At 35.7% G+C, this 9,646-nt stretch overlaps 1 long non-coding RNA gene across 2 annotated transcripts; it reads right to left on the bottom strand.

Annotated features, from left to right (window-relative positions):
- Window positions 1–1,460: 1,460 nt before the first annotated feature.
- Window positions 1,461–9,314, bottom strand: LOC107856373. 2 transcript variants are annotated; one of them, XR_001670546.2, is made up of 3 exons: window positions 8,819–9,314; window positions 1,971–2,820; window positions 1,461–1,798 (listed from the first exon to the last, which is right to left on the bottom strand). It is a non-coding gene; the product is annotated as an uncharacterized LOC107856373 (long non-coding RNA). The 2 variants fall into 2 exon arrangements; XR_007042588.1 differs by having other exon boundaries at window positions 1,461–2,820.
- Between the last annotated feature and the right edge of the window lie 332 nt (window positions 9,315–9,646).

The raw sequence follows: 9,646 nt of genomic DNA, 5'->3' as shown, positions 1-9,646 counted from the left end.
TGAGCTTTGTTACGGGTCCGCATCCCATGGGTGGGATGGACCTCATCTGCCTGAGCATTCTGATCGATGATACGACGTGCAGGCATAACTGTTTTTCTGAAATATAAGAGATCATTGATTAGGGGACAATTCAGACTCTGAAGCACGAACTAAATCACAAAGAAGGGAAACATTCGTAAACGCCTAGTAGCCCCCTACTTATAAGTGTGGCGCGTTACACACCCATAAACAAGACTCTACCTGACGCGATTTTGTAGACACCATGAACCATGCTTTGATACCAAGTTTGTCACGACCCGAGCCGGGTCCCTAGCCGTGACGAGCATTCCAAACCATGAAGGCCCAGAACACCCTTCTGAGTCTGGTAATCATGCACAATATTCATTTAATAAAGATATGCGGAAATATAGTTTAATACGGAAACATGGTCAAACTATGAATAATATAAAATACTAGAAATAAAACTCAACAATATCTAAATAAATCTCTGACTTTGTCTGCAAAATCTCTACTAAATCTCTAAACAATAAGTCTGAAAACTGGGACAAGGCCCCCAGCCAACACACACTGTCACACCCCCTTTTCAACATCCAAAAGATTCATTTTATGGTTTCGAAAGGGTTTTTATTATTAAGGTGACAAAGATGAAAATTTGTTTCGAAAAGGACTTTTAACAATCAAAACTCAGAGTCGCCACTTGGCATAAATCGGATGTGCCAAGTCACCCATGAATATCCTTTTTCAAAATGGTTTTGACTCTTTAATACTGGTTTGCGAACAGAGATTTCGGCTAATGAATTCTGTTGATCGAGGGGAAAGTGTTAGGCACCCGTCGATCCCGTGGTTTGACCACGGTCGCTTGACAGAGCGTATCGGCTAAGTTGACATTACAAATACATAAACCACACAAAGCACGCAAAAAGAATCACTCAAGCAAACAAAACAAAATAATCCAAAATATAATGTCCAGTCCAATTATACAGTCCCAAAAAATGAAAAATGCGAAAATGTAAACCTATTCTATTCTAAACTAATCCTAAACTACTCCTATGCTTTACCCGACGCCTCGGGCCTTCATCACGGACGTCCTTTGAATACAAAATACCTTGGGGCATTCCCCAGATAAAAATACTACAAGTACTTTGGGGCATTCCCCGGCCAAATGATACAAGTGATCCCTAAGCAATATAGCCAAGAACTATTCAATCATACAAATCGAATATTCCATCAATCCACAATCCCTAAATTCGCCTACCCGACCTATGTTTCCTATCAAGCTTTTTATTTAAAATGATTCTATCAAATTCATGCTTAATCCGAATTAAATAAAATGACAACGGTCCAAAATTTAACTACATTCAACTTTTTAACTTCTTATTCCCACCCCGAAATCCTTTTTCAACCAAAAATTAACACATATTTTGACTATCAACTCAATTTTTCAACTCAGAATCCAATATAAACAACACAGACCCAATGACAATTAAAGCATGATAATCATACAAATTTCACGTGAATAACATCAAACATTCACCAACTCATCCAATTTCAAACATGCCCAATTCAACAAATTACGATAAAGAAGAGAGAATGAGTTAAAGAAAATGGACCTTCCGATAATCGATTTCGGCGGGTAATAATATTAAAGAGGATCCGCACTTGGAATCTCGAATAGAAAACCTCGATTGCGATGAATCCAACTCGGTATAGAGAAAAACTAATCCAAAATAGAGCACGAAGAACTAACTGACCCAAATCCAATGCAGTACCCAACGTTGACTGGTCTCGAAACCGATTTCTGATGAACAAAAAAGGGTAAGGTTACTGTTGTTCACCCGAGGGTCGTGAATCGATCCAAACAAGTTCCAAACCAGCAAGAATAAACTCAATTCGACCTCCTAAATCGATAATTTCGAACAAAACTATGAACACAAAACTCCAATACACAACAGAGCCAAAGGACAGTGTACCCGAGCTTCGGTGAGCTTAGGTGGCTGCAAAGAAGATGAATCGAGGCAAATTCCGATTACTTTTGACGTTTACCAACTGGGTTCGCCTGGAAATAAAAAAAGAAATGACGAGAGAGAAAAAATGGAGATTTTGGAATTGGAACGAGCGAATGACGAACCTAACTGATTCCACCAAAACTTAGCCGGAAAATCTCAAAGAAACTGACCGAAACTCCCTCGAAGCTCTCTTCATTTTCAGTTTACTCACCTTATACGCATGTGATTTCGTGCATAGATCTGCGAGAGAGATGTGTGAGCTGTTGGAATGGTGAGGAAGCTGTTCGTTAATGGTGAGGTTAATGGTGTATTATGTAGAAGAGAAATATGGAGATGATGATGTGGGTTTGTATATTATTGTTGTATATGAGGTGTGAATCTGTGTGTTTCTTGTTCCCTATGTGTGTATGTATATATGAAAGGTGATACTGTGAGGGGTCACGTGGGTGGGTAGTGGGGTAGGGTGTGGGGTGGTGACGTGTTGTCCAAAATTGATAGGAGGAGTGGTTAATTTTGTTACCAAAAGAATAATTGAGGATTAAGTTTGTTAGTGGGTTTGTTATTATTTTTTCTTTGTATTTTTGTGGGGTATAATCACATGGGTAAGGGTGTATGATAAAGTGAGGTAAAAATGAATAAAATTGATATCGGGGAGGGACAAAATTAGGTGTCAACAAACACCATGTATGCTAAAACAACTGAACACAATAAGGCCTTCTGGAACATAGAAGGCTCACCCCTGAACTCTGCACAACCTCTTCTGCTGTCTAAACTATCTACTGCTTGTCTGGATCCCTAGACTGAGCCTCAGAACCTGAGATGGTTAGAGGGGGGAGAGGGTCAGCACAAAAGTACTAGTGCGCAGAGCAAATCAAAATAATCATTTATAATAAACATATATGAGAGCAGTTTGAAACCGTTCATAAGCAATCGTATAGTAAGAAATCTCATGGGCATTTTAAAGACTTTATGACAACATCTGAAATCTGAGACACTTTTTGTACTTCTTCTGCGTTAGATGGTATACCCTACAATTCTGAAAATTCCACGGGCTTTGTGGAAACTACCATTAACTCGGCAGCTAAGCCCCTAACCCAAGTGTGTCGCAAGGGTCGGGGTCTCTGAATCTACTACGCCACACGGCCGTCGCCAGGGTATAATAATAATCTACCCGTATCGGCAAATATGGTTTCAGGCTAAGAGTTGCTTGAACTAGCGCCTTCTTCGGATAACCACCTAACACTCCTTAAGCCCTTTTTTAAAACTCTATCAAAACATCCAGTCTCTGAAAACATACTCTGTCATGGCATAAATACATATGGTATCGTCATACCATTGACTTGCAAGTCACATCTCTGAGCCATTATTAGTTTGTCATAAATCTCTGTATCCAAGACACAAGTTTTGAAACTCGCATTTCAATAATTCAATACAACAAGTCATTTTCTCAACTCTCATGTAAACACATGCAATTCTTTCTCATGATCACAAGGACACATTTATATCAACAAAACCCTCTCACAATTCCAATCATGTTCAAATGCCAGGGTATTTCGACAAAAACATCTTTCAAAATCACAAACCACAATCTTTAATGCAATGCAAGAGAGGGAGTTCATAATTCATGCTCTCAACGATCTTTAATCTAAAATTCATACATATATGTATATATATAAAGCAATCTTAGGAATAAAGGCCACAAGACCAAAGACCAAAGCAATAGTAGTATTAAACATTTTTGAAATGCATATCAATGATATAATTTTCAAAACCCCCATAAAATACATGCTTTAACAATTTCTAAGCCCATGTAGTTTTTAGGATAAACCCCACGCACCTCTGTTTCGAAAGATAATGGATGCTTATTGAAGCCCGCGTTCTGGGGATTCTGAATATGAAATCAATTTTGGACACCTACGGTCGAATCTTGATCTGCTTGGATTTTTATTTTGAAACCATCATGAGGGTTCTTGAGAAATTTAGGTGAAAGTATGAATGATATGGGTTTTTGGGAGCTTAATCCCGTGTTTAAGTTGATAGGGAAATGGCAAATTACCAAAACACCATTAAAATCTCGGAAGGAAAACTGAAAATGGCCTGGGGCGATCCACCAGGCATCGCCTGCCTTAGAGCACCGCTCTAGGCCAGGCGTCGCCTATTATATAGCAAGGGCCCTTCCAGGAACGGGCGATCTGCCAGGTGATGCCTGCAGATCGCGGGGTCTCACTGGAATGGGACCCCAAACATGCCCTTATGCTCGTCTATAAATTCCGAAACTCACCCGAGACGTACCCTTAGCTCCCCCGATCACAATGCAACAAGAAAATCTGGAATCGAAGGTCGGGAAGACTGAAATGTTGTATCCCAAAGGTTGTCAGTTAAAAATGAGTCTAAGTCTTTCAACACTTAGAAGAATTTTCATATTTTTCAAGACTAAGTGCACTCTACTAGAGGCTAACACACGCATGACTTTCTACGGGGTGTTACAGTCATACTGGTTTCAGGACTTCGAAAGTCCTGTAATGAAGTCCATGTTTATCATTTCCCATTTCCATAAAGGTAGAGCTATCTCTTGGGAAGTACCTCCTGGCCTCAAATGCTCTACCTTCATTTGTTGACAGTTCAAACACTTGAAAACAAAATCAACTACATCGCGTTTCATATTATTCCACTAATACAAAGTTTTCAGATTATGGTACATCTTAGTAGAGCCCGGGTGAACAACATACCTCGAAGTGTGAGCCTCATCAAGGATCCTTTTCCGCAGTCCATCAACATTCGGAACGCACAACCTACCCTGATATCTCAGAATACCATTGTCATACCCCATTTTAACACGAGGTCAAAATAGCGTACAACATATTGGAAAACTTCTGAGTTAATAAGGAAGTCGCCACCTAATTAATTCTACGGTGAATTAGGACACCTATTATAAACTATGTGATTAAAGCAATTAAAGACTACATTTTAGGGTCTACACAACCCAAAATTCTAGGTAAGGATTCTAATTATCCTAAAGGGAAGGGATTAGGCACCCTAAAGGATCCGCCAACTACGGTTAACCGACCAAACTTAGATTAGATAATGAAATCAAATATTAAATTAAGAAAGATATAAATAAGTTATCAAATATATACATCTTATTAAAAAACATGCTAATTACTTAAGAGAAGGTTAGAGAGATTTATCCACTTATGAAAATTGTCAAGGATAACTACTAATATAATTCTACCTTTTTGTCATCCAAAGAGAGAAATTAATTCTTTACAAAGTTTTCAATTAATAATTTAAAAGGGTTAGTTACATTAAGAACTTCTCATTTTTATTTTAAAAATGACTCTTTGATTTTTTAATTCAAAATTCATAAAAATAAGTTAATTATCCCACACTAAGTGAATAAATAAAATATATAATTGTCTAAATGCATAATGTCTTGAGAATTTATTATTTATCGTGATACGACATAAATAAATATTTTATTCATTATAAATCCTAAAAAGGAGCTCGCTAAATGCCATCTTTTATTTCAAATAAATGAACAAAGAAAAAAAAGGAAATTTGATTTATCATGTCCAAAATTAGTAAGGCTGATTTTCCGAGTTAGCAATAATACGCCTATCTACCGCAAATTTATATTTAAAGGATTTCAAAAGTATTATCTAAAAATAAAAAAACTAACTTGATTCTAAAGATAAACTACTATTTCGTATTAAAGAAGCATTAAAAAAAGATTCTAACAAACTTGGTCATTATTCCAAAGACCATATTTTACCTACCAAATTTTAACTTAGGGACATTGAATTAACTTACATATGTTTGGTGATTATTCTAAATTTAAAACCCAAGAGACGAGAAGTGAGCAATTAAGTTGCTATTACATTCAAAGATTCACATTCAAATGAGACATACAAAATATAAAAATTTCGAATAAAATATGTGAAATATTAAACGAAAATAATAACGAATGTCTAAAAAGAATAAATCTGGAAGAGAGGGAAAGAAACACTAGACTGCTAGATGGAGATATATAGTGCAATATTTGTTCGCTTCTCTGATTTGGACAGAGATGGGGTCAAACCATGAGACCCCAAAGGCGCTCCCGAATGTACATGAAACAAAGAAGAAGAAATAAAAACTAGCAACTATTCACGATAACATAAGACCTGAGAAATCAATTTTTTTTAAAAAAAAACTGAAAGTTCGATCACAACAAAATCATTTATGACCGAACTCTGTTTTTGAAGGATAACTCTTGCCTGAACAAATTGATCAATGGTAATTCCAACATACAGTAAAACTGGAAACAAGCTGAATTTATATATTGATTGGCCCTTCCAAAATTTAAAGTTACAGTAGAACAAAATACAATGAGACTATGCTTTGAACACAAACCATACTTGAGGATAAATTAAACATCGAAAACCAATGTTTTAAAAGATAAATCTTGGCTTTAACTATGTCACTTACATCATTAGCAGAGAACCAAAAGGAAAGATGTGCACACATCAATTCCACTTGAGCTACCACTTAATCCGGTTATAATAACTAGTTATTTCAAGTCGTTATCCAAGTAAGCTTGAAAACTAAAGCTCTAGATCAAATTAACAGGGAAAAGAAACGTTTTGACTAAACGATATGACACCCAACTGTAAATAAACAAAAAAAAAAAATTTTGTTTACCTAATTCAAAGTAGTAGAAGTAAAAAAAAATATTAAGGAGCTAAAAAAAAAAACTCAAAAAATGGTAAGATCTTGGCCAGTGGCCTCAATGAATAGCACAAACTGTTCATTAGAAAAAGTATGATCTAAAAATGGCTTAATAACTTTAGAATTCAATGAAACCAAACAAAAAAAATAAAATAATAAATAACTCATTGAGACTATTCGACACTTTAAAAACAAATCTAAGTATGTTCATGTTATATTAATTCTTTCGAATACAATCGACGAGGTTTACAGGAAAGTATCCCATGAGCAGTCCATTCAAGATATCACAAAATAGTAAAAAAAAAAATTATCGTTACTTTCACAAATCAAATAAACACGGCATATTTATTCACTATTTAGCTGTCATGAATGCGACTTAGGATAAAACAACTAACCCGACCAGCCCCTTTTTAGCCCATGAAACAAAATATATAAATACCACAAGTGGAAGGTATCGAGCCTTTTCTCCAAAGTACAATAAATGTTGACATGTCAATCTTATACTAGGAACGGATTCTAATAAGAGAAAGGGATCCAAACCTATGAGATTTGGAATCTCTTCTAAAAAAGTTTCACCATCAAGAATCCCAACTAAAAAATTACAGGGAACATTCACAACTTACTGTATGCAAAACATACTCCTCTCTGTCCATGACTCACAAAACTCACTGTGTGCGAAAGCACAGGGAAACTTTGAAGCAAATATATTAACCATGAAGTCTGACATACAAAATTTCCATAGGGGACTAATGGACTGGAAAAAAGTGCGAATATGTGGAGTAAGATCCCTTCAGTATGACTAATACTCTTATAATGTTCTCTATCAATTATAAAGACGTAAAGAAAGATTAAACTAATTTTCAGAGACGTCTCTTTTGGTACCAAGGCATGAGCTTGAATGTGACTTATGGACCCAAAAGTATCATTTATAGCAAGAACTAAGTTACTGCAAGACATTAACGCAAGATAAAACGTGCAAGATGATGACGAAGAACACTACCAAATTAAATTCTGATCACCGAATAGAACATGATAACCACGAGTAAGCTTTAGGAATTTGCATTTTTTACACCCAAGACCTGATAACTAAAGAATTAAAGTGAGTCTCATGTATGCTTAACAGTGAGTTTTTTTTTTAATTTAGATAACTGGGATTCAAGTTGTTGTTTCCATGCTCATATTGTAAAAAAAAATGACATAGTCATCTGTAAACTAACAACTAGCAGCACCTCAAAATTCAAACCCGCATAGCTTTTTCGTTCTCATTTAGAAACTAAAAATAATAATAATAATAATTATAAGCATACGATCAAGAGGGGGCCATAACTACGTAACTGCCGCAACATTCGCCCATATGAATTCTCATGATGGGCAGTCAAGTATTTTCAGAAACATTAAAAGGGTGAGAAAAGCTGAATTTCATCCTAGTATCAATTCCCTTACAGTTGACTGACCCAACTATATTTCATCAAATGGAGCGACGGTGTGTACTATTAGATGAAAGGTTTATACAATTCTAAAGATTAGTTGACAAAGGGAAGCAAGATAACCGAAACGAAAATGCATACTTGAAAATAGAATTCCAAAGGAATAAATATACAATCTGGAAGAAATATTACATTACTCCCGTTCCCAGATGCCAAGGAATTATGCAAATAAACAAAATTTTAAAACACAATCGTATTTTGAATTCAATATGCAAAAGCGATTAAAGATTCTAGAACAAGATGAACACATACGTATTTGAATATCTAATTGGCCCTTTTCTATACGCACAATTACAGACAAAAACTCAAAACACACTACCAAAGTCTCATCTTCCTAAACGTTCATCGTTCGTTTTCTAAAAAGACTATTGACCTAGATATCGTAATAAAACAAACAAGTACCGTAGGTTCTGATAGATTCCGACGAAGTGAACAACATATTTATTCACTTATTAGTCAGGTTTTAATATCTCAAGGATATGCTACAACAAGCAAACAGAGGATTCCAACGGGATTGAATAAGCAGAAATTCAGCAAGCAAGAAAAACAAAGGACTACTGAGCGACTATATTTTTTATAGAAACTGAAATGGAACGAAAGCTGGGAGTAATTACTGACCTTTTGCATAGCAACGAACTAAGGATTTCCGTCGAAAATCCAAACTCAGACTCGGACCTTAATTTCGGGAAAAGAGCAAAAAATGACTGGATAGAAATAGTAATTCAAATTAATTTTGATAGCTGATGCCTCTTCTTCCTCTGCTCTTCTCTATTTCTTCCTTTTTTTTTTTTTTTTTTCTGTTCTCCCTTTCTGATTGAGCTTTTAATAGATCAAAAAAAAAATGGGGGAGCCAAATCATGTGGGACAAGGAATTATAACGAAAGCCCAGAATTTACGGAGTGAGTGTTCTGGCTTTTTGCTAAAGAAGGAAAAATTTCAAAATTTAAAAGATAATAGGAGCTGCAACAGCACAATCATTAATTTGAACAAGCTGTCCCACTTCGGGAAGCTTCAAGGAATCCATGGTGGATACAGGTCGGATTGGTTGTAGGGTCGTTGGGTGGAGCCGCTTGTTGAGTTGTCTATGGTTGTACGATTGTTGAAGCTGTATGTTGTTGCTGCTGGGTAAAGAAGAAAGAAATATGGGCCGGGTTGGTGGTTTAGTGGGCTGGGGCAGTTAATTTGCTGCTGGGATAAATGTTGCTGATGTTTGAAAAGGAGTTGGGCTGATTTTAATTAAGTTTAGGGGGGATTTGGACTGGAAATTAATTAAGGAAATGGGTCCAAATGAATAGATAATTAATCTAATTTTTCCCAAACCGATTTCACTTGACTAATTTAACGATGTTTCAATTAATTATTCTTGAATATATATATATATAATTAACAAAAATAGAGTGAGTTTTGCAAAAAATATAATAATATAGTAAGTATTATGTTAATACG

This window comes from Capsicum annuum, chromosome 7 (assembly GCF_002878395.1).
Source record: "Capsicum annuum cultivar UCD-10X-F1 chromosome 7, UCD10Xv1.1, whole genome shotgun sequence".
Lineage (NCBI taxonomy): Eukaryota > Viridiplantae > Streptophyta > Magnoliopsida > Solanales > Solanaceae > Capsicum > Capsicum annuum.
Note: the sequence above shows the minus strand (reverse complement) of the source record. Positions and strands in the feature narration are given on the sequence as shown.